The 26,540-nt window shown below is 40.1% G+C and overlaps 1 long non-coding RNA gene across 1 annotated transcript; it reads left to right on the forward strand.

Annotated features, from left to right (window-relative positions):
* Positions 1-25,143, forward strand: LOC131519097 (uncharacterized). Its single transcript, XR_009265454.1, has 4 exons — positions 1-413; positions 2,373-2,475; positions 14,982-15,124; positions 23,418-25,143. It is a non-coding gene; the product is annotated as an uncharacterized LOC131519097 (long non-coding RNA).
* The last annotated feature ends 1,397 nt before the right edge of the window (positions 25,144-26,540 follow it).

A 26,540-nucleotide genomic window follows, 5' to 3' on the forward strand; every position in this document is an offset into this window, starting at 1 on the left:
GCCCCCACCGGCTCTGTATTTAAGTGAGCCCGCGCAGCCCCGCCCCTGCGCGTCCCGCCCCGCGCGCGCCACCGCGCCTGCGTGCCAGGACCGTTGCGGCGGGGGAGGGGCCTCGGCCGCGTGGCGTCCAGTGGTCCGCGGTACCTGCGGGCTGGGGCTGCCGCTTCCAAACGCGGGATGGAGGTGGCCGGCTAAAATGTCAGCTAAGAGGCAAAGACCCCTCCCTGCCTGTTTATAAACACCACCACTTTCCCATCTCCCATAAATGCCACCTCCAGGAGAGGAGGTCCAACTACGTACATCCTCACAAAGTTGCACCCGGGTCAGGAAATGCCTGGCTGCACCGCAGCGATTGCAGTCTCCGCAGTGACTGACGCCCAGAGCTCGCTCATGAAGTGCGGGGAGACACGAAGGTGAAGGCCCGGAAAGGGGAAGACGTTGGTTGAGAGGTTTTCGTTTGGGGGGGGGGGAGGTGTTGCTTTGGGGGTTTTGTTTGCTTTCCAGAGAAAAGAGGGCAGGCAAATTTCCTTTTTTTTTTTCCTTAAAAAAAAAACACTTTGGTTAGGGGGTCGTTTGTATTTTTTTTAAGTTTATTTACTTAGAGAGCTGGAGAGGGGCAGAGAGAGAGATAGAGAGAGAGACAGAGAGAGAGAGAGAGAGAGAGAGAGAGAGAGAGAGAGAACCCCAAGCAGACTCTACGCTGCCAGTGAAGGGCCTGCTGCTCTAATTCACCAACCGGAAGCTCATGTCCTGAGCCGGAAGCTCAACCGACTGAACCGCGCAGATGCCCCCTGCCCCCCCCCCCCCGCCCCGTTTGTAGTCTTGCGAGAGTCCATTCAGTCTTAAATATTTCTTTGAAGCTGTGGATAACATCTTCCACTTTGTCCCACCCTCTGGAATGTATTCATTAATACTGGCAATGACTAATATTTATGAAGTGTTTTGCACGTGTATTTCATGCTCAGTGACAGGCAGCTAGGTACTGGGGCCACAACACTAAATATAATGGGATTTCTGCTGTCCAGGAGTTTAAAGTCTTCTGGGGACTTGGGACAAACAATCTTTCCATTTCAGAGTGTCATTCAAGGGTTAAGATAGGAACTGGGAGGCCCAGTGTTTAAGAAGCTAACCCAGTCCACCCTGACCCCTCCACAGAGCCCAGGCTACTTAGTTCCACACATACTTGACTGTTCCGTTTTCATTCCTAGAGGGCCTACTGTGTGCCAGGCATTGGCATCTAAAACCAGTCCCAGCCCTGTCAGGATCTTAAGCACCTGAGAGCAGACAGTCAAATATCAAACAATCACACAAGTACATGTAAAACTACAAATGTGATTAGGTTGAAGGTGGTAGAGGGTTTCAGAGGCAGATATGACCAGACCTGCAAGTCAGAAAAGGCTTCCTGAGGGCAGCAAGTCAGGAGCTCACGGCTGAAGGAGGAAGTGGAGCTAAGGCCACCAAGAGCCTGGTGAACTTCAAAGCTGAGGAAACTGGGACTTCTATAGAGTCCAGTGGGAGAAGGAGCCAGGAGAGTTCATAGAAATGAGAGAAGGCCCATGTGGCTGCAGACGGGGTGGGGGTAGCTGGGTTCCACCTTTGGCCCAGAGGGTTGTGAGGCCTGACCATTCAGAACCTGGGGACCCTTGGTGAGTCCAGAGTAGGGCACTGGTCTTCCTGTTCTAGATTCTAACCTCCTTCAGGTTCATGACTGCTGCAACTAACTTTATCACTTTCTTAACTCCAGAACCAAGCACAAGCAAGTTTGTACAGTAAGCTAATGTTGAATGAGTGATTTAAGAAATGAGATTTTTACCATGGCACACTTGGAAATCTTATCAAGTCTATGCAGAGACATTGTCCAAGCCTTACTTTCTTACAGAAGCCACTTGAAGTGTGTTTCCAGATTTATAAACAGGGACTGAACACATCTAGCTAGGGACTCCATTTTGGCCAATATGCAAATATTATTTTAGATAGTTGGTTCTAAAAATTGATAAAGTGATTAATCTCACCATAGTCTTTCTGAATGATAGAGAAGATTAAGTTTCCCTTTGCTTAAAAATTCAAAGGTCTGGGGGCGCCTGGGTGGCGCAGTCGGTTAAGCGTCCGACTTCAGCCAGGTCACGATCTTGCGGTCTGTGAGTTCGAGCCCCGCGTCGGGCTCTGGGCTGATGGCTCGGAGCCTGGAGCCTGTTTCCGATTCTGTGTCTCCCTCTCTCTCTGCCCCTCCCCCGCTCATGCTCTGTCTCTCTCTGTCCCAAAAATAAATAAAAAAAAAAAAAAAAAAAAAAATTCAAAGGTCTGGCTTCTAGTTTGTGTTCAGTGAATATTAGTTGATTGGATGTTGGTTTACTCAAATCTTTCCCATTTAGTAATTACATGAGGTGAGGCATGAATCAGAATTAACTGAGGAGGAAGGAGGAGGATGCCTGGAACTGACTCACTGAAGGGAGGAAAAAACTGCACAGAAAACTGGTGAGCATGAACCTGGGACCACTCGTGTCAGGTCCCAGACCATTGCATTTGGTTGAAAAGATCTTGGGTTCAGGTCTTACTGCACCGATCACTATATGTCACTTTTCTCATCTGTCAAATAGGTATAGTATCGTTTATACCATTTCATAAAAGACCACAGTGGATCTGAGAGTGCATTAAAACTATAAAGCACTTAAACAAACATGAAATATTATTAACAAGGAAGTTTTCATTGGAGGTCTGCCCTCCTGCTCCTTTCCTGCTCTTTTCCTCAAGTAGTTAGAGGAGTAATGGAGAGGGCCGGGTGCTTGGGAAGGGCTGTGAATTTTCACACTGTGAGGGAAGGGTTTTATTTTAAAAGGAATTTTGCAACAAATGATTTGAATGGAAGAATTCTATCATATAAATAACCACCCCTTACTTTTTTGTTAGTTAATTTATTGAGTTAGTTTTTGTAATTATTTGAGAAACAGCTAAGAGAAAAGGAAATTTGTCTGACTAAAATGATGGAATAGAGGAAGGCAGAATTACAATGCTGGATCTTCATTTCTGGTGTCAGTTCCTCAGTATTTCTTCAGTATTAGGGTGCAGCCTCCCCCCTCCCTAAAGCTCCCTGCTTAGTATTGTCTAACAGGTATTATGCACCTGAAATGCGCTTAGGCACTGTTCAGAGCTTAGATCATATCCAACCAGATCACAGTTGAGATAGACACATGGTGTTTTTCCTCTGCAGGGCCAGTAAGGACTGGGCTATACCAGCCTGTTTCCTTGGGGATCAGAGTCCAATTTCAGGTTAATCTGTTTAGTTCACTGAGCACAGTCTTGTCTTACCTAGAACTAATAGTACACGAGCTATTTCTTGTACTATTTTCAAATATTTGGAGCCATCAGAGAGGGGAACCAACTTTCCCTCTGCAGGGTATTTCTTTTCCCTCAGTCTTTTCATGGGAGGCAGTGGAATAGGGGTGTGGTTCAGGGAGCTTGCTGACTTCCCTTATAGCTGACTCACAGTATTATCATAAAGTAAGTTCTGTCTCTCAAGGTAAAACTGATCATGACAAATGATCCCTTCCTATGTCTTTCCAGTGATAATCATAGCTAGTCATTACCGAACATCACTCAGTGCTGGGTGCTTTTCATGATCACATTTGAATAATCCCAGCAGCAGCAGTATTTATTGTCCCCATTTTACAGGCAAAGAAACAGGGGCAGCCTTCTGTCTTTGTAGCCCGTATTCTTAACTCCTGCTTAACTCACTGTAAGCTTGTCTTGCCTCTTCTATTCCCTGGTATTTATTTTGTATTTGTTGTGTTCTGACACTGGGATTTTTTTTCCATTTTAAAATTAAAAAGGAGCTTTGTTTAAGGTGGGATGGTAACAGAAACCCTTACAGTGCAAAATGGAAGTCTTGATTACAATTTCATGTCATCTAAAATGATTTTCTTTCTTTTACGAAAGGCACAGAGTAGAATGGAATAAGCAATAGTTGAAAATTCAAAAGGCTTAAATTAAATTAAACTAAAACTTTAGGATTGAAATCCTAAAAAGGTTGAATGCAACTAGCATTTGCAAAACTTTAAGAGACTGGTTTGGCTGTTTATAAGCTTCCCTTCACTGAAGTAAAGAAATGATTTTCAGACTTACAGCTCCTATTTCCTCAATTCCTATTTAACTGTACAGGCATCACCTGTATGTGCTGTTTTGGAGGGCTGATAAAAATGTTTCCCGGAAGCACAGCTCCCCTTTCTCCTTCTTTATCATTCAGGGAAAGGTATATGCCAAGTGTTTATCTCCTCTGCAAAGGCAATGACTTGACATTTTCACCACCTTCTTCAGGACAGCATTTTAAACTTCTGCCTCATTCAGAATTGCTTATTTTTGCTACATAAAAATACTGCATTTTTGTTTGAGGAAAAAGGCTAAAAAAAGAATGTTTGATATAAGAGACATGTTAATTATAACGTATGGACCTTGTTTTGACATAGATTAAAACAAACTAAAAATAAACGAGAAAAAAGACATTTTTAGGACAACTAGGGAATGTGGACAATGAACATTTTATGATATTAAGCAACTATTGTTATGGGGGGGTATGATGATGTTTAAAAAGGGAACTCCTTACCTCTTACAGGTATTTAGAACTGAAATGATATGCTTTCTGAGATTGCCTTCAAAATAATCTGGGCTGTTGGAACAGGGAAGATGGGTTGGGAGTGTGGAGGAAACTAGATAGGCCCTGAGCTGATTGTTGTTGAATTTGTAAGCCATTAGGAAAATGGAGGAGAGGAAGGAAAGAGAAAGGAGAAGAGAAATGTTTTATATTTCATGGGGTGTGGAAATAAATCTACGTTGTTAGAAAGAAGTTGTATACATTCACGATACAAATATTAGAGTCTAGAATGATTAGAATAACCAAAAGTGCAGTTTGCAGGGCGCCTGGGTGGCTCAGTCAGTTAAGTGTCTGACTTGGCTCAGGTCATGATCTCGCGGTTTGTGAGTTTGACCCCACATTGGGCTCTGTGCTGCCAGCTCAGAACCTGGAGCCTGTTTCCGATTCTGTGTCTCCCTCTCTCTCTGCCCCTCCCCCGTTCATGCTCTGTCTCTCTCTGTCCCAAAAATAAATAAAAAATGTTGAAAAAAAAAAATTAAAAAAAAAAAAATGGAGTTTGTGAAATATGCAATATGTTTATAAAATAAGAAGGTATGACAAAAATTACTCACTATGCAAAAAAATTTTAGCCAATATTATTCCATGAATTGAAAAACTTATAATGGTCATTTCTATGTGAAAATTTAATGGTGACTGATTTGGTTATTAGCGTTCACCCTGACTTGGGAAGCAAGATTTCATTCTTATAACTAGATCACAAGTCCTAGGAGTGCAGAAACCCAGGTGATCCAGTGATACCTTTGTGTTACAAATAAGTTACAGGCTGTGAGGCAATCCATAGATGGGCTTGTTGGCATAGTAACTATATCATGTATCATATTCCGCTATAGAAAATGCAGATAATCTGTCTCTCTCTCTCTCTGGCTATTTATGCTGATTTTTAAATCTGTCCTTGATTTTTGTTTATTGTTTTGGTTTGGGGACTTCAGCTTCTGAGGATTGAATTGATCATATTCCTCAGAGTAAATATATATATATTTTGCTCTTGTATATTATTGTAAATCATATATTGTTTTATGTAGATGTATTTTTAATTTATGCAAATCACATATCTTAGTTTTGTCACCCAGTGACTAAAATGTGTTTAGTTATTTCCTGTAGATTCTGTTTTCTAGCTAATGAGGTTGGCTTTCTCCTTCCTCAGTGAAGGATTCCCAAACAGAAGAGAAAAAGCAACACATGTCCAAATAAAGAGGGAGTATTACTTAACTTTCCCATTAAAATATTACAAGAATCCTGCCTTCTTTGCAGTAGCAGTAAAGCATTACTCAAAGTGCCACTTGTTTGGAGTTAGAGAAAGGACTTAAGGACTTGCATCAGCCTTTTGTTTTGTGTGTGTTGATGTGGCTTAGGAGGATTTTGACTTCTATGTTCAGAAGTCAAATGGGTAGGTACTCACTGCTAAGGTTCAGGTAACATAAGGACCAATTAGAAGTACATAAAGCAACACGGGTTTAAAAAAAAAAAAAGCAACATGGGTAGATCTTAAGGACAGAATCCTTTTGAGAAACCTAAGAAGGAGAATAAGGTATATTATCATTTACATAAGTTACAAATAAATCTGTATGAAACAAGACATAGTTTGTAGTAGTAGGTAAGAACAAAGGATCTATACATTTACCCAGAAGTATAGCTGCTGTTTGTGAGGAGGGGATTTGGAGTGAGCTATGAGGACAAAGGGACATAAATAATTGGGGCCTCTCAAGGATCAATGATGAAACGTGGCTGTCTTAGTCTATTTGGGCGGCTGTAACAGAATACTATAAACCAGGTGGCATGTAAATTGCAGACATTTATTTCTCACAGTTCTGGAGACTGGAAAGTCCAAGATCAAGGTGCTGGCAGATTCAGTGTCTGGTGAGAACTCACTTCCTCATTCATAGATGTTTCCTGGTTCCTTGTGTCCTCACAAGGTGGAAAGGGCGGAGGAGCACCCCTTAGTCTCTTAAGGGCACTAATCCCATTAATGTGGGCTCTACCCTTGTGACTTAATCATCTCTTAAAGGCACACTTTTTTTTTAATGTTTTTTAAAAATTTATATTTATTTATTTTGAGAGAGAGACAGCATGAGTGGGGAGAGGCAGAGAGAGGGAGAGAGAGAATCCCAAGAAGGCTCCACATTGCCAGCACAGAGCCCAGTGCAAGGCTCTATCTCAAGAACTGTGAGATCATGACCTGAGCTGAAACCAAAGTCAGAGGCTTAACTGACTGAGCCACCCAGGTGCCCCTTAAAGGCACACTTTTTATTTTTATTTTTATTTATTTATTTATTTATTTATTTATTTATTTATTTATTTAAATATATGAAATTTATTGTCAGATTGGTTTCCATACAACACCCAGTGCTCATCCCAAAAGATGCCCTCTTCAATACCCATCACCCACCCTCCCCACCCTCCCACCCCCCCATCAGCCCTCAGTTTGTTCTCATTTTTTTAAAAAAAAATTTTTTTTAATGTTTATTTATTTTTGAGACAGAGAGACAGAGCATGAACAGGGGAGGGTCAGAGAGAGAGGGAGACACAGAATCCGAAGCAGGCTCCAGGCTCTGAGCTGTCAGCACAGAGCCTGACGCAGGGCTTGAACTCACCAGCCGTGAGATCATTACCTGAGCCGAAGTTGGACGCTTAACCGACTGAGCCACCCAGGTGACCCTGTTCTCATTTTTTAAGAGTCTCTTATACTTTGGCTCTCTCCCACTCTAACCTCTTTTTTTTTTTTTTTTTTCCTTCCCCTCCCCCACAGGTTTTTGTTAAGTTTCTCAGGATCCACATAAGTGTGAAAACATATGGTATCTGTCTTTCTCTGTATGGCTTATTTCACTTACCATAACACTCTCCAGTTCTGTCCACGTTGCTACAAAGGGCCATATTTCATTCTTTCTCATAAAGGCACATTTTTTAATACTATCAACGTTGGGAGTTAGGATTTTAACATGAATTTTAGAGTGACACAAACATTCAGTCTATAGCAGGTAGCTACACAAAGGACTGTGGAATTTCTTTTCTTTTTTTTTCGCTTAAAAAAATGTTTTTTAATATGAAATTTATTGTCAAATTGGTTTCCATACAACACCCAGTGCTCATCCCAACAGGTGCCCTCCTCAATGCCCATCACCCACTTTCCCTTCCCTCCCACCCCCCCCCCCCCCCATCAACCCTCAGTTTATTCTCAGTTTTCAAGAGTCTGTTATGGTTTGCCTTCCTCCCTCTCTAACTTTTTTTTTCCCCTTCCCCTCCCCCATGGTCTTCTGTTAAGTTTCTCAGGATCCACATAAGAGTGAAAACATATGGTATCTGTCTTTGTATGACTTATTTCACTTAGGATAACACTCTCCAGTTCCATCCACGTTGCTACAAAAGGCCATATTTCATTCTTTCTCATTGCCAAGTAGTATTCCATTGTATACATAAACCACAACTTCTTTATCCATTCATCAGTTGATGAACATTTAGGCTCTTTCCATAATTTGGCTATTGTTGAGAGTGCTGCTATAAACATTGGGATACAAGTGCCCCTGTGCATCAGCACTCCTGTATCCCTTGGGTAAATTCCTAGCAGTGCTATTGCTGGGTCATAGGGTAGATCTATTTTTAATTTTTTGAGGAACCTCCACCCTATTTTCCAGAGTGGCTGCACCAGTTTGCATTCCCACCAACAGTGCAAGAGGGCTCCCGTTTCTCCACATCCTCTCCAGCACCTATAGTTTCCTGATTTGTTCTTTTTAGCCACCTGGCATCAGGTGATATATCAGTGTGGTTTTGGTTTGTATTTCCCTGATGAGGGGGGACGTTGAACATCTTTTCATGTGCATGTTGGCCATCTGGATGTCTTCTTTAGAGAAGTGTCCATTCATATTTTCTGCCCATTTCTTCACTGGATTATTTGTTTTTTGGGTGTGGAGTTTGGTGAGTTCTTTATAGATTTTGGATACTAGCCCTTTGTCTGATATGTCATTTGCAAATATCTTTTCCCATTCTGTAGGTTGCCTTTTAGTTTTGTTGATTGTTTTCTTTGCAGTGCAGAAGCTTTTTATCTGAGGTCCCAGTAGTTCATTTTTACTTTTAATTCCCTTGCCTTTGGGGATGTGTCAAGTAAGAAATTGCTGTGGCTGAGGTCAGAAAGGTTTTTTCCTGCTTTCTCCTCTAGGGTTTTGATGGTTTCCTGTCTCACATTCAGGTCCTTCATCCATTTTGAGTTTATTTTTGTGAATGGTGTAAGAAAGTGGTCTAGTTTCATTCTTCTGCATGTTGCTGTCCAGTTCTCCCAGCACCATTTGTTAAAGAGACTGTCTTTTTTCCATTGGGTATTCTTTCCTGCTTTTTGTCAAAGATTATTTGGCCGTACTTTTGTGGGTCCAATTCTGGAGTCTCTATTCTATTCCATTGGTCTGTGTGTCTGTTTTTGTGCCAATACCATGCTGTCTTGATGATTACAGCTTTGTAGTAGAGGCTAAAGTCTGGGATTGTGATGCCTCCCACTTTGGTATCTTCTTCAATATCACTTTGGCTATTCGGGGTCTTCTGTGGTTCCATACAAATTTCTGGATTGCTTGTTCTAGCTTCAAGAAGAATGCTGGTGCAATTTTTATTGGGACTGCATTGAATGTGTAGATAGCTTTGGGTAGTATTGACATTTTAACAGTATTCTTCCAATCCATGAGCACAGAATGTTTTTCCATTTCTTTGTATCTTCTTCAATTTTCTTCATAAGCTTTCTATAGTTTTCAGCATACAGATCTTTTACGTCTTTGGTTAGGTTTATTCCTAGGTATTTTATGATTCTTGGTGCAGTTGTGAATGGGATCAGTTTCTCTATTTGTCTTTCTGTTGCTTCATTATTAGTGTATAAGAATGCAACTGGTTTCTGTACTTTAATTTTTTATCCTGTGACTTTGCTGAATTTGTGTATCAGTTCTAGCAGACTTTTGGTAGAGTCTGTCGGGTTTTCCATGTATAATATCATGTCATCTGCAAAAAGTGAAAGCTTGACCTCATCTTTGCTAATTTTGATGCCTTTGAACTTCCCTGATCTTGGGAAGGAAACAGGCATTGAAATCCAAGAGGCACAGGGAACTCCATTCAGATGTGACTCGTATCGATCTTCTGCACGACATATCACGGTGGAACTGGCAAAATACAAGGATAAAGAGAGAATTCTGAGAGCAGCTAGGGATAAACAGGCCCTAACATACAAAGGTAGACACATAAGGCTAGTAGCAGACCTATCTACTGAAAATTGGCAGGCCAGAAAAGAATGGTAGGAAATCTTCAATGTGATGAACAGAAAAAATATGCAGCCAAGCAGCAAGTCTATCATTCAGAATAGAAGGAGAGATAAAGGTTTTCCCAAACAAACAAAAACTGAAGGAATTCATCACCATTAAACCAGCCCTACAAGAGATTCTAAGGGGGACTCTGTGAGTGAAATGTTGCAAGGACCACAAAGTACCAGAGACATCACTGTGGAATTTCTTTTTAGGTGGGACTTAGGGCTGGTGGTTCGGTTGGAAGAGGGGACTTTTTAGAAGCACAGTTTTTATAGCATTTAACATAATGCTGAGAATATATCAGTTGTACATATAAAAGAAAAAAAGCGTGGCTGCTTTAGTGAGCATTAATGGCAGCTCATGCTTTCCCCAAATATCCCTTTTGTTGCCTGAAGCTAAAATCACATTTGGCAGGGGTTTAGGCAAGTAGCAGGAAGGGTCAAGTGGGTTTCCACACGGGGTGGACAGCAGAGTCCTACAGTTTTGAACTGGAAGTGATCTTAGAGCTCATAGTCCAATCTCTTATTTTCCAACCATAACCTCTCTCTCTGGTTGTCACCTCTTTGGCTAACTCCTGCTTCAGGACTCAATTTAGAGAGGGATTAGGCATTACCTCCCTCCTCCTGCAAAGTCTGGTTGCCATCCTTATTTAGGTCCCCTGTACTACTTCCGTGGTCACACTCATCACTTGGAATTAAAATACTTATTTAATTTAATTTTATTTTACTTTGTTTTGTTTTATTTTACTTTAATTTTTAAAAATACAATTTATTGTCAATTGGTTTCCATACAACATCCAGTACTCATCCCAACAAGTGCCCTCCTCCCTACTTTCTCCTCTCCCCCCCATCTACTTTGTTTTGTTTTATGTTATGTTATTTTTGTTATGTTATTTTTATGTTATGTTATGTTGTGTTGTGTTATGTTATGTTATGTTATGTTATGTTATGTTACTTATCTGTTGCTCCTAAGAGACTCCAAGGACAGGTCTTTGGTGTATCTAAAGCCAGTTGTAGGGCCTGCACATAGTCATTCTCAAAAAGTATCAACTGAATAAAGGAATGTGCTTGAAAAACTCTGAGGCAAAATCATTGAGGTCTACGGAGAGTTTGCTAGGGTAGAGTAGACTAGATGACTGGACCAACAGTGACAGAGCAGAACTAACAAACCAGAAAACCTCATGATAATGATAACAATAATATAGAAAGAATAGAAATGATAGCATCTCCTGAGTGCTTCCTAGGTGACACCCTGTGTCATCATACTTTATAGGTATGAACTCATTTATTCTCCACCAATGTGCCCATTTTACAGATGAGAATATTGAGGCACAGATGAGTTATATAACTTGCCCAGTTCACAAGACTAGAAGGTGGTAGTGGAGCCAAATGTTCAACTCAGTCAATAGAATTTCAAAACTAATTATCATCACAATGACAAACATTGATGGCAGACCTAATAATCATAAGACACGATATCAATCTCTGATAGATCCTTGCCTTCAGCTAGAGTCCACACTGTGTATAAATGAAGAGACTGGTGGGTGAATCTGTAGTCAGAGTGCAGACATGTATAGGCCTCGGGCGTCTTAGGTAGTCTAGAAGTGTCTTACATCCCTAAAGATTGCACTAAATCTTTGAACACACAACAGGTCCTTCTATAAAAGGAGAACTTGAACTGGAAGGAGAACTTTAAGGAAAGGTGTCCTGGCAGTCTAACAAATATGAATAAAAAAAGACTGGAAATTTGTACATTAAAATATTGACAATTAGGTATCTTTAGTGCTAGGATTGTGAGTGACTTAAAACTCTTATTGATGCTCTTCCTCACTCTCCAACGTTTCTTCAATGTACATATATTACTTGGTGATTTTTTAGAAGAAAAATCTTGGAAGTGATAAAGACAAGTGCTAGCTTTTCTCAAACTCCACCCAGAATTAATTCCATCTGTTTATGGTGACTGAAACAGAGGAGGGCTTTGAATTTTTGTGGCTGTTTAGAAACTTAGTTTATCAGGGTTAGAAAGAACCATAGAAGTTTATTAATTTAGTTCTGGATAGCTGTATTTATCTCCTTCTCCCTTCTATCTAAAAGTTGAAAGGAAGTTATTCATTGGTGGGCATAAAAATTGATCCTTTATTATACAGATTGCATTTTTTTTTTCTAATTTTTTTTTTTTTAACGTTTATTTATTTTTGAGACAGAGAGAGACAGAGCATGAACGGGGGAGGGGCAGAGAGAGAGGAAGACACAGAATCGGAAACAGGCTCCAGGCTCTGAGCCATCAGCCCAGAGCCTGATGCGGGGCTCAAACTCACGGACTGCGAGATTGTGACCTGAGCCGAAGTCGGATGCTTAACCGACTGAGCCACCCAGGCGCCCCCAGATTGCATTGTTTTATAGGTTATTATTATTATTTTTTTTTTACACTGCAGGTTACTACCAACAGAAGCCCCTTGAAAGTGGCTTCTGTAGGATCATGAACCTCTTGAAATTGTATGCAAATCTTTGTGTGTGTATGAATGTACATTTTTTTTTTGGAGTGGATGAGTTCATAGTTTTCATACATTCTCAAGGAACCCCTCAAAAATATTAAGAACTGCCTCATGAAATGGACCCACCTATAAATCCCAGACAAGGGCAATCGGCATCTGGATCTGCTGTTAGAAAGTTAGAGGCAAAGTTGGAATCAGGTGGCCTGGTCAATAATCCAGGTGCAGGGCTCAAGAATAAGATTATTACCAGTCATGAGCTGGTCATAAGGTTGTAAATCAGAATCCAGATGTAGGGGCGGAAACTGCCTGGAATTAGGAAAGAGGGAAAGAAAGAATACAACAAAAGTAGTTTTAGTAAATACCTGTTGCTTCGAAAGGAATTGATTTTAGCCTTGGCTAAGACAAGAGGTTTCTCTGTAGCAGTGCTATATTCTGGTATGAGTTAAAGTGTCTGAGTTCCCAGATGACCCTATGATGTCTGCAACTCTCCCTCCTGGGGGGTCTCTCCATACCCTTAAATGCAATCTACTAGAGATTCGGGGATGGTGGACTCTATGCTATTACTTACTTACTCCTGTTTACTACATTTATAAAATTATGTCTGAGACCTTAAAATATCCAGAGAGCAAGCACAAAAATAGTATTTTTCACAATAATAATATTTGCAACCATATCATATAAATGCAGATTATTATGGTGTCAAGATGTTCCACAAAATAATATTAGCATTTAGTTTTATAGTTAGAGAATGAAAACAATTTATTTCAAAGATTGGATGGTTAATAGGACTGGTTCTCATGGAACATTGGGTGCATTTCTTTCTTTCAAAAAAAAGAATGATTTTAAGTTTATTTATTTATTTTGAGAGAAAGAGAGCAAGTTGGAGGAGGGGCAGAGAAAGAGGGAGAGAGAGAATCCCAAGCAGGCTCCATGCCATCAGTGCAGAGACTGATGCGGAGCTTGATCCCATTAACCATGAGATGATGACCTGAACCGAAATCAAGAGTCGAACACTCAACCGACTGAGGCATCCATGTGCCCTAAAAAAGATTTGATATTTAAGCAATCTCCATACCCAATGTGGGGCTTGAACTCACAACCCTGATATCAAGAGTTGCGAGCTCCACCAACTGAGCCAGCCAGACGCCCCATCTTTTAAAAAACAATTTTTTTAATGTTTTTATTTTTGAGACAGAGAGAGACAGACCATGAGCAGGGGCAGGACAGAGAGAGAGGGAGACACAGAATGCAAAGCAGGCTCCAGGCTCTGAGCTGTCAGCCCAGAGCCCGACACGGAGCTCAAACTCACAGACCGTGAGATCATGATCTGAGCTGAAGTTGGACGCTTAACTGACTGAGCCACCCAGGCACCCCCAGATGCCCCATCTTTAAACCTAATACAAACATTGTGGCAGGCACTGTGGAGGATACAAAAGAAATAGAAGACAGGCTTCTTAACCTTAAGATATTACAGGTTTTTCAGGAAATATGAACAATACAAGTCCAGTCTGGAGTAAAGAGTTAAATTCAATGTGGTCAAGTGCTAAATGTAACCAATTCAGAGGAGAGTTGAGGGGTCTTGGAAACTGCTCTTCAACAACAGACATGAACATGTGTATACATATGTACACACACACAGACCTCCTCATCCCTAATGAAAGAAGCTTGCAATATCACTTTTCCTTTCATTTTTAAAAAGAAAATCAATGATACATTAAAGTATGATATATAGAAAATATGTTCTATTTCAGTTGTGTGTTCTTCAAGACTCTTTTAACATTCCAGCTTTATAAAAAAGTCATTATTTTAAAAGGCAAGCAGCCTTACACATGCATATAGATGCATTTCCTATTGATGAATTTTTTAGGCTGAGCCTTTATAAAACTGGTTATTTAAAAAAAGAAAGAAAAAGAATGAGAAAGAAAGAAAAGAGGATAAAAGGAAAGAGGAAGAAAGGAAGGAAGAAAAGAACTGTTCTCCCTTATTTAACAGAACTTGGTACACTAAGATAAATACTCACTTATTTAATTTAAACCACAAATAGTGTAGATTTTTCTGCTTTTAAGAGACACATTTGCATTTCCTAGTTTTGTCATTTTAAACCTCAAAATAGTTTTTGTTGTTGTTGTTGTTTTAGAGAGAGAAGGAGAGCACCAGTGGGGAGAGGGGCAGAGGGAGAGAGCAGGCTGTCACCGCAGAGCCCGATGCAGGGCTCAATCTTACAAACCGCGAGGCCATGACCTGAGCTGAAATCAAGGCTCAACTGACTAAGCCACCCAGGTGCCCCTCAACATAGTCTTTCAAGTATGTTACTTATGTAAAGATTTATCTTTATCCCTGTTAACTATTTGGAAAAATGAATGCTAAAATTATCTTTGGTTCCTACCTCTATGTGGCTTAATTAGGTAAAAATTTTTTAAAAGCCAGATTTGAAGAAGCTTGGAGATATTTTAAAACAGAATACATCTATATATGCCTCAGGAAAAACTCAGGGTTTTTATGTCAGGTTTGAAATAAGAACAAAACTGCTTTGAGATATCTGATCACAGAAACACAAATCATGTCTCCACAGACTCTCCAACAATGCTCTCTGCCAAAGCCACTGTGACAGTATATTGTGTAGGAAAAGATACCCTGGGCCAGAAGACAACACATCTGGGTTCTGGTGGCAGCATCTTTACTCTCTTCATCTGTTTTCTTATTTCTGAAATATAGGTAATAATACCTGCCCTGTCCATCTCTCAGGGTTTTGTGAAGACAGAGTGTGACAATAAATAATTGGAAACATTTTGGGCAAAGCATGTAGAGTGAATTCAAAATTTTAAGATAACTTTTTAAGAAAAAATTGATTTAAGTAAAAATTAAATAAAAATATAATGATACATAGCATTTCATTTTCCCTAGATTGACACAAAGGTCTGGGGAAATTGGGTTTTAGGAAGACTTTAAATTCTATTTCACTTTAAAAGCATTCCACAGTGGTGATTCCAGCGCCTTGTTGAATCTGTTTCTGGTAAAGTCTGGGGGGCATGGAAAAGGTGAGTGATGTGGTGAAAAGACACGTAGGGTAGGTAGGGGATCACTGTTAACAAATGGCTGTTAAAATTTGTGTTAAAGAAAGTGTCCAAGATATAAAAATTTTTTTCTTTTTAAGTTTATTTATTTATTTTGGTGGGGGGAGAGGAAGAGAGAAGGGGAGAGAGAGAATCTCAAGCAGGCTCCGTGCTGTCAGCTTGGAGCCTAATGTAAGGCTTGATCCCATGAACCATGAGATCATAACCTGAGCTGACATCAGGAGTCAGAAACTTAACCCACTGAGCCACCCATGTGCCCCAGTGTTCTTCCGAGATTTAAGGACTTGTGGCAAGCTTCTCAGAGTCTAGTCCCCATTAAAAGCCATAATGGGTGGAAAAGTCTGCTAAGAGTTAACAGTGTCCTGTTAAGAACTAGTGTTCTTTTTCCCAACTTCATGTCTTTATACCATCTTTCGTGTATTTGTGCTCCTTATCCAACACTCCTCTCTTCCCCCAAAGCCTTCCTAGAACTGGTCCCACCTTCAAGTCAACAGAAGCTTATGAAATACTTTATTCTTGAGGAAATTTCAGAGTTACTTCCTGCTTTTGTTTAGAATTCAGTGATATTGTACCTGTTTTTGTTTTTGTTTTTGTTTTTTTTTTGTTTTGTTTTTTGTTTGTTTTTTTTTTTGACTAAAGGAAACCAGTGACTAAAATGCTTCCTGATCTGTTCCCCTCCTGCTGCCTCCACCTTGTTTGGAGAGTTCTCATTTATTCATTGCTGGTATTGACAGCTATTGAAAGGTTTAAATCCATATTATTAATCCAAAATAAATTTGATACAAGCTTATTGCCTAGTAGTAGAGACATGGTTATATAAACTACAATATATCCACTTCCAAGAGTACTGTGTAGCTATAAAAAACAATGCTTAAGTAGCTTCTAAAAACAAGGCAAGAGCTTGTTACAAAGTTAGTTTTTTAAGTGTTAAAAGTAAATCTAATAGAGCCCCAATTATATAAAGATCTTTGAATATAGGTGAATTTTTTTTCTTTACATTTAGCTGTATTTTTCCAATTTTCTATCATGAGCATGCTCATTTTTATATTAGAATGGAGTCTGTTTGTGGGTTTTTTTTTCCAGCCCAGTACTAAGTAAATTGTTTTCACATTGGTTAATAAGAATAAACACACTTAAAATCTCAACAATAATGATAAAAATATATATATTATTCTGGGAGAAACTGGTGTATAACAGGTGAGTTCACTACAGACCACTCAATTTTAAGTCCAGCCTGAGCTCAGCCTGTTACTGTGTAAAGTAGGAAGTGGTGAGATTACTGGAGCTTTGCGGTTGACTTCATGTAACCTTGGCCACAACAGACATACGTACCTCGTAAGTCCCCACCACTGCCCTCCCCTTCATCCTTCAAAATCTCGTCCCTTGCCAGCTTCCCATTTTATTTCCATACCTCCCCAATGGCTTAAATCAAGGGACAGGAAGGGAGGGGAAAATGGGGCAGGTCAAACTTAAAGGTATAGGAAAGATTCTTTTTTCCTTACTTCTATCTCTGCAGGCAGGGGAGATCCCTTTTGGACAAGTTCTGAGAAACAGAACTATTTCATGTAACTGAGCACTCAACTACTTCAGCCAATGGAGCTTGTGACCCAATTGTGGGAGTGCAGTTGAGTTCCCTTTTATTTCTTAGAGTGACTTTTTAAAAGGCACTGGAGCATGTAGCAGTGTCTTTTTCCCTTTCTTTCTTTTTAACACTAAAAATTCATGGTAATGATCATTATTACCCCATTAACATTTTGTGAAATTGATTAAGACCTAAAGCAGCTTTTCTGGCATAAGAGTGTTGTAATATCATATTCAATAAAGGTTTAGCAGGCAGAGACTGCATAAAGACAGAGCATGGTACATATTTGGAGGTCCTGTAAAAATCTCCATTAGCTCTCCAAGGACACGCAAAAATATTAAAAAAAAATTTTTAATGTTTATTTATTTTTGAGAGAGAGACAGAGTGTGAGCAGGGGAGGGGCAGAGAGAGAGGGAGACACAGAACCTGAGCAGGCTCCAAGCTCCGAGCTGTCAGCACAGAGCCCAACGCGGGGCTCGAACTCATGAACCATGAGATCGTGACTTGAGCTGAAGTCAGACGCTTAACTGAGCCACCCAGGCGCCCCAAAAGTTTTTAAAAAAAAATGTATTCTGTGAGGGGCACCTGGGTGGCTCAGTCAGTTAAAGGTCTGACTCTTGATTTTAGCTCAGTTCATGATTTCACCGTTGCCAGATCAAGTCTTATGTCGGCCTCCTCGCTGAGAGTGGGGACTGCTTAAGATTCGCTCGCTCTCTGCCCCCCCCCCACTCACGTGCTCGCTCGCTCTCCGTCTCTCTCACTATCCCTCTCAAACAAACAAAACCAATAGCGTAAAAATGTATTCTGTGGTGCAAACAATATTTTCTCAGTCCTTTTTAAAATGTTGGGGAGGAAATCTTGCTGTTCCTTTTGTAACATATAATTTGTGCAATTATAGGACAAGTCCCCTAAGTACTAACTAGCGCAGGGAAAAAAATAAATATTTACAAGCTGAGAAAGAAGAACTATAAGAGCTGTATGTCCAGGGTACAACTCTCCCCAGGGCTCCAGGAAGGCTGACAGCAGAGGTCATGAAATGAGAGTTTTCAGTCAAAGCAGAGAAAGAAGAGGGGCCCAGGCTAAGGGAAGGTCAAGTTTAAAGGCACTGCTGTGTGAAAGAGAATCCTCAGGAAAAGGAAAGCTACTTGCTGAGAATAGTTGTAGATGAAGCCAAAGAAGCAGGCATCAGCCATATCACAGGCTGGGGAGTTTGGAGTCTACTGTAAGGACCGGGAGTATCAAAGTGATCTCAGTAAGAGTTTTACTAGGTTGGCACAGCTGTTTTAAAACCATTTCAGGTTGGGGCACCTGGGTGGCTCAGTTGGTTAAGCATCTGACTCTTGATTTTGGCTCAGGGTATGATCTTGTGGTTGTGAGATTGAGCTCCACGTTGGTTTCGCTTTGGGTGGGAAACTTGTTAAGATTCTCTCTCTCTCTCTCTCTCTCTCTCTCTCTCCCTCTCTCTCTCTCTCTCCCTCTCTCCCCCTCTCTCCCTCTCTCTCTCTCTCTCCCTCTCTCCCTCTCTCTCTCTCTCTCCCTCTCTCCCTCTCTCTCTCTCTCTCCCTCTCTCTCCCTCTCTCCCTCTCTCCCCCTCTCTCCCTCTCTCCCTCTCTCCCCCCTCCCCCTGTCTCTCCCTCTGTCTCTCTCTCTCCCTTTTTTCTCCCCCCCTCCTTCTCTCCCTTCTTCCCTTTCCCCATGCCTGGGTGGCTCAGTCAGTTAAGCATTGGATTTTTGATTTTGGCTCAGGTTGTGATACCACTGTGGTGAGATTGAGCCCTGCTTTGGGCTTACTGTAGGGTGTGAAACCTGCTTGGGATTCTCTCTCTACCCCACTGTTGCTTGTGTTTGCATTCTCTCTCAAAATAAACAAATAAATAAATAAACTTAAAAAAAAAGATTCTCCCTCTCTGACCCTCCCTTGCTCCCTTTCTCTCTCTCAAAAATAAAAATGAGTGCCTTTAAGTGGGACAGGTCTTTTCCAGGTCCATACTGCCTCCTGCTTTGCTGTATTAAACCCCATGATTTCATGTATTTAAATACTTAGTAGTGAAGGCACTTGACACTGTCTCAAGAAACATCTGGGTAGGCAATGGAGAGTCAGAAGGACTGGAATAAATCAATGACATGATCAGATTTGCAATTTAGGAAGGTCATTCAGGCAGTAAATTGGAGAATAGGTTTTGTGACAGTTGGCATGAACTGGAGGGAAAGGCTGATCAGAAAGATATTTAGAAGGGTAAAATCTACAGGACCTGATAGTTAATTGTATGTGGCAGATGAAGACGGAGGAGGTTTAAATGGCTTCTAAGTTCTGGCTCTGGTAAAGGGGCAGATTGGAGTGTGATTCACTGAGATGGGAGCTTTGCAACCGAAGTAACAGGTGGGAGCAATGAAAGGACGTTCAGTTTGAGACCAGGTATGTCTGATGGTCCTGTGGGGCATTTTTGGCAAACTGTTCAGCAGGCTAGAGATGCTGTGGGTACTTGGCTTTCCCCATGGTCTAGAACCAGGTTGGTTGTTGGGTTGTTGAGCTATTCTTAGCACTATTTGTTTTCCACCTTCTTTGGCTGTATCCCAAGGAAAAGCCTGATTTCTGTTCTCATTTGTTCCCATTTACCTAATTCTCAGGTTGTATCCATCCTGCAGGGGTTTTAAGGAAGAGGAATGTAATTATGTTTCACCTTCTTGTGCCTATTTCCTCTCTCTTCCACCCATCAGGGAACTGCCCCGTGGTTGTTTGTACTGTTATTGTTAGTAGGTAATTGTGCCTGCATGGTTAACCACCCAGCAGAGCATTTGTGGGCTGCATGTGAACATGAGCTACTACCATTAAGAGATGGCAGACGCCCAGCCTTTCCGGGGAGCACACCTGGCACAGAAGGCTTTCCTGTCCCATGAACACTGACTTATCTGTAATAGGCCTCCTGCAGGGGTGGGGCTCGGGCTGGGCTGCTTATGGGCTGGAACTAATGGCAAAATCATTCTTAGAAGCTTGGCAGGACACATGCAAAGGAACAAAGTGTTTGCATTGTCCTCAGTAATTTAAAGCTTTCTCCTCTGGACCTGAGAGGAATCTGGGTTCTAGAAATAAAATCTACCCAACTCATGCCTCCAAATGACTAAATTCTTGTGTCATTTTGGCATTTGAAGTTGTCTGCAGAATGAGGCAAATGACCAGTGAGTATGGCCAGGAAGTCCTGCGAAGGACCTTTACAAAGGGTGAGACTGCAGTGGTATCCCTCCATGGGAATGTAGACCACTCTGAACCCTCGTGTGGCTCCATGATGCTTTGGGTAATTCACATGCTACCTTGGGAAAGGGGGAGGGGATATCCAGATTAAAGGTAAGAGAGGTTCATTGAAACACAGTCGGATACATTTGTGTATTTATTTTAACTGTTATTATACTCATTGACAAGTTTTTAAAAAAAAAAGAATGTGAAAAGAAAATTCTGCAGTTTCACCACCCAAAGGGGTGCCTGGGTGGCTTAGTTGGTTAAGCATGCAACTCTTGATTTTGGCTCAGGTCGTGATTTTACAGTCATGAGATTGAGCCCTGCATCAGGCTCCATGCCCAGCTTGGATTCTCTCTTTCCCTCTGCCCCTCCCCACTCATGTGCATGTGTATATGCACTCTCTCTCTCAAAAATTAAATTAATAAATTAAAAAACCCCAAATCCTTTCCTGCAGGTACATGTACAAAACATTATTTTTATTAATGATAAATCATGTTGTACATTTAGGGGTTTTGTTCCTTATAAATTAATATATACTTTACACAGAATGGAATGTATAGATGTTAAGTGTACATTTTGATGAATTTTGGCAAATGTATACCCACTCTGTCCCTGAGCTCTCCCTCAAGCCATATTCCAAGATTAGAACATTTCCATCACTCTAGAAATTTCCCTTACCTCTTTTCAAATCAGTCTCTACTGTCTTCACCTGCTCTCCACCCTCCCAGGCAACCTCTGTTCTGATGTCTGTTGCTACAGATGGTTTTGCCTGTTCTCAAACCTCATATAAATGGAAACATACAATTGCAAACAGTTTTGTACTTTTTTTTTTTAAATCTGGTAACACATGTGAATGATTTCCACCTCAGTAGTATTTATCCACAGCATCACTTTTAATGGAAAAATAATACTGCTTTTTATGAATGCAGTGTATCATATTTATTTATTTAACCAGTTCCTATCAGTGGACATTTTGATTTCTTTAATTTCCTCTTTTCCCCTCTTCCTTCCTTCTTTCCTTCCTTCCTTCCTTCCTTCCTTCCTTCCTTCCTTCCTTCCTTCCTTCCTTTCTTCCTTGTTATTATAAACATCCCTCATATCAATATCATTATAGGCAAGCCTTTGCATGTGAGGCAATGTGAGGTTACATTCCTGGAAGTGAAGTTGCTGTGTCAAATAAACGCGTCTTATTTAAAGAGATATTGTCAAATGATCTCCCAAAAGACTGCCTTAGTTTATTTCTTAGTATTGTCAAAACATCATGTAAACTTGTTTTCTCAAACCCCCACCAGCATTGAGAATTGGGGGGAAAATCTTTGATATTATTCAGTTTCATAATGTAAACCTGATATTTCATGTGAATCTGTATTTCTTTTACTATTCTTTTTTTTTTTTTTTTTAATTTATTTTTGGGACAGAGAGAGACAGAGCATGAACGGGGGAGGGGCAGAGAGAGAGGGAGACACAGAATCGGAAACAGGCTCCAGGCTCCGAGCCATCGGCCCAGAGCCTGACGCGGGGCTCGAACTCACGGACTGCGAGATTGTGACCTGGCTGAAGTCGGACGCTTAACCGACTGCGCCACCCAGGCGCCCCTCTTTTACTATTCTTAATGAGATTGAAGACTTTTTCTTCTGAGTAAGATTTCATTTCCATTTGTCATTTTACAGTAGAAATAATTGGTCTTTTTAAAAAAAATTAATTTTCCAGGGGCTCCTGGGTGGCTCAGTTGGTTAAGTGTCCAAGTCTTGATTTTGGTTCAGGTCATGATCTTACAGTTAATGGGTTCAAGCACCGTGTTGGGTTCCACACTCACAGTGTGGAGCCTGCTTGGGATTCTCTCTCTCCCTTTCTCTCTCTCTCTCTCTCAAAATAAATAAATAAACTTATCCAAATGATCATTAGCTGATTATGGAAAAAAATAATCTTATTGAAGAATGAGGATAAAAGTAAACCAATGAACACAACCAGAAGCCAAATTTTCTGTCTGTTACTTTTAGCCAATGGTTGATATTAGCCTTATTCTATAATTGATTTTGCCTAATTTTTGCTTTTCGGGCAGTGTTTTTGTTTTCAGTTACTTTTAGAAAGGTTTTACTTCTGCTTGCAAAAAAAATTAAATTTCAGTTTTGAATGACTAGTTTTTTAAATAAAATTAATCCACTAAGGATACGTTTAAACCAGGACATACCTTAGATATTTTAAGAATTATTAAGGGAGAGCGAAATAGCCAGTGTTTAGGAAGCCATTTGATTTTTTCCAAGTTATCCAGCAACAAAGTTAGTAAGTGAGGTTTGAAAACATTCAAACCTTTTGTGTCAAATCCCGGGTAAGTCTATACCATCTTTTCAGTATATCATAATTTTATTTCAAACTTTGATTATCAGCATCATCAATGGGTATAGGCAAAGAGGTTCCTTTTTAAAATTTTTAAGAGAACCATTGGTGTTTTAGTGTAGCTCAATTGAACCTGGGATAGCTCAGTTCCTTATTTGTAGAATTGAGAGGATTGGTTAAATTTACCCCATAGGTCTCTTTGGGACCAAAAACTCTTAAGATAGAGAAATGTATCATTGTTATAGTAAATGTAAGTAAGATTTTTTATGATAATAGAGATTAATAAATACCATTTTGGTAAGTTCTTATTTTGAGAATGTCCAAAGAGTCATTTAGAGATTCAATAAGCATGTAGGCAGTAGGGTAGAATGCAGATTCTGGAGTTGTAGGCAGTTTTGGGTCTGAAATCCAGCTCCATCACTTCCTATTTGTGTAGCCTTTAGCTAATTAACTTAATCTCTCAGTTTCTCAGCTTGCTCATTTGTAAATGGGCATAACAATTGTCTACCTCAAATCATTGCCTGATACATAAGAAATATCCAGAATATGGTACCTGCTGTTATTATTTTTATAATCATCATCATCGTCATCATCAACACAATCAGGAATGTATAGAATCAGAGAAGCAGAAGCAGCTGTCACTTCATTATTCATCAATCCACTCTAACTTATATTGAAACTTTTGATTGGTTATTTGTATTATCAAGTATACAATGCATCTGATCCCCTCATCCCATCTGGAAGGATATAATAGCTGAAAACCTTCTCTATGCCTCTCAGGTTCTCCTTTGTAACTAAACCGCTCTCTCAAATTGGTGGTAGTGAAGTCCATTCACTTTGTGACGGTCCAGTGATCTGGAAGGAAGCCTGGAACTCCTTGTGGCCTGAATGTACTCATAACCTCTCCCCTTGTGAGTCCCTGCCACAGTGGTGACAGAGAAACCACCCTGCAGGTCACTAGAAGGTGTGCAGTTGCTCCCCATTACAGACTCCTAGAGAGACAGGTATGAACCGTCGGTGGCCCTGAAACTCCCCTGCAGTGTTCTTCTACTAAATCCTCTCTGACTATATGTGACTTGACCTGGAAGGTCCCCTTTTGTTTTGAGGACCTTACTGACTGTCATTTCCAACCCTTCCTTCAGCTAACCTATGTCATAGCACCTGTGCCTTAATAATGAGTAATGTATGAGTCTGTCTCCCTTACTAGCCTAGATAAGAAGCTCAATAAATGTGTATGCAGTGGATAAAGGAATGCATGAACAAAACAATTCCCATCCTTGATAGTGATGTTCAGGATTTGCCCAAGACCCAAGTTTTCATATATCTCACAAATACTTTAACTCCTTCAAAATTTTGGAACCTGTCCTACTTCCCCCACCAGGAGGGGCTCCCTCATGCCTACTTATCACTGTCATGCATTCTTCCTGAAGCTCTACATATGTTATCTAATCTTCACTACAACCCTGAGGGCTGGTTGAGGACACCTAAAACTCAGAGTTATAAAGCCACTAGCCCAAGACTCAATATGGGGAGCAAATGGTTTGGATTCCAGGTTTGTCTGACTCCAAAGCCCAGTGCTCTTCCCACCATACTACATTGTCTCCAGAAAGAGGACTGGCAGGTGGTGAGATCTGTCACCTGGTTGTCCCATCGTCTCAGGTGCGTGTGAGTAGAACTCCAAGGCTTTCACCAATAGGTATCACCGTTTTGAGGCATGAGAGCAGGTGGGTGGTAGAGTCTGTTTTGAATGTGGCAGAAGAGCTTGAAATGTCACCACCAGCTGTCATGGATGTTTAAATTTCTTCTGGCTCAAGGGATTGTTCCCCATTAAAGCAATTCAATCTATCTGGGAGGAGGAGGGCATCTGCAGTAAGTCATTTACATCTTGTATGTCTTATCAATTCAAGCCCAAATGACATAGGTTTGCAAAGTGACATATATGTGACACATATGTCAGCCTAAAGAAAGAGGTAAACTGAGGCAAGCTCAAAGGACCAGAAATTGAGTTTATTTGGGAATAGGGGAGGAATTGCAATTTGGAAATTCATGCTGTAGCGAGCTATAAGGGTTTGGGGTGGACTTGTGAACAAGGAATGCAAAGATGGGAAAGTCTAGCCAGAGTCCGGGTGGTATGTTCATTGGCTGGAGGATGGGGAGAGATTCTTGTTGGATGTTCACTGATGAGGAGATAAGCCCCATCTTCTGTAAATCAGCTGTTTGTGGGAAATCAGTGTCTCAGTTCTTAAGTTCTGTTCTTCTGAGGGCATGTGCATGAGATTCCTCATATAATATCCTCCAGTTCAACTTGAGGTTGCAGTCCTTTCCCATGGTGTAGTTATATATAGAGAGAAATGTATATTAATTAACATTAATAAACATATTCTTTCACATAATGTGGTTCTAGAGAGATAATTAAATATATATTAATATCAATAAAATATTTTTTAATTAAGACAGCCTCTTGGTATCATTCTCCTGGATATGTGTTATGAGGAGATGTGTTAAATTAGTTTTTTTGTTTGTTTTTTGGAGCAAAATTTTAATTGTTCTTGAGTCATCTTATAAATATAAGAGATTGCTTTTGAAGGGAGTACGAAGAAGAATTTTGTGTATTTTAATTTTCTAGAAGATTAATCTGTTAAATGTATGTTTTGGTATTTTTATAAGGGCTGCATTTATATATTAGAGTAGATTTTTTTTTTTAAATTCTAAAGCAATACGTTAGAATTAAGTTAAAGCAATGAAATTTCATACTTTTCATTTTTGCTGCCTTAGAATGGTCACAGTAGACTCAATGAAATATTTCTAGAAAGATATAAATACCATATTGTGTCTTTCTTCGTATTGTCAAAGTTTCAAGGTTTCTTTTTTTGTGGGCTTTTTTTTTTTTTGACACATCATGATAAAAGCAATATTAAGTTTGCATTTCTGGGAAGAGTTAGTTTCTTATTATAAAGGAGTTAATACTGGATTTAGTGTTATGAGGTCCCAAGAAACAGCATTTTTAAAATCAGAAATAGCCTGACAGGAGAACAATGTACATCATTAGATGCAATTGCTGCATAAGTGGTCTTTTTGTGTTAGAGAGTGCAGTTTATAGTAATTGAAAAAAATCCCATGTGCCATTTTCATTGTTTGCTCCATTTGTTTGCTTTCTATGTGATTGAATTTCACACAAAGGAGAGAATGAAAATAATTTTCAGGTGCATCATTGTATTTTCTATAGATTCTTTAATTTTAGAGCTTAGCTCTTGTTAAGTATTCTCCAGGGCGTGTGTATTTGTGTGTGTGTGTGTGTGTGTGTGTATGTGTGTGTGTGTTATGCCATTCAAAGAAGGAGAGTGACATTTCTTTTGAAACCAACCTCTGATTTGGTTGAATGTTACATTTTTTTAAAAACAACAAAAATTGGCTTTCAATCACATTTTGAGTTTATTTCTAGACATTTGCCAAAGCAAGCTTTATTGAAATTAGGAGACAAAATTATATTTTACATTTGCTAGTGTTGTGTTTCCAAAGCCACAGAAACACAGATATATAACACTCTGCCACACAAATATTATTTAAAAAAAAACAATATATGAGATGCAGTTCTCGATCACACCATATTTTCCACATCTTCTTGTCAGTGGGTGTTTATACTTGGGTGAAATAAATTTGGGGAAAAGGATATATGTCCTCATTTTGAAGCAGCAAATCTTTGCTACTGTTTCGTTTTATGAATGGTGCATGGAACTGGCTTGTGGGAGTAAATGGGGAAACTGTAAGACATAAATAGAGTAACATTCAAGGAAATAGGGGAAAGGCAATGAAAATGGCTTGCATGGATAAACTATAACTATAAACTCATGGATATGAGGAACAGAATGGTTTGCTTTTAAGTTTAATTTTTGTAACTTGCTG

Source organism: Neofelis nebulosa, chromosome 8, assembly GCF_028018385.1.
Source record: "Neofelis nebulosa isolate mNeoNeb1 chromosome 8, mNeoNeb1.pri, whole genome shotgun sequence".
In the NCBI taxonomy this organism is placed as follows: domain Eukaryota; kingdom Metazoa; phylum Chordata; class Mammalia; order Carnivora; family Felidae; genus Neofelis; species Neofelis nebulosa.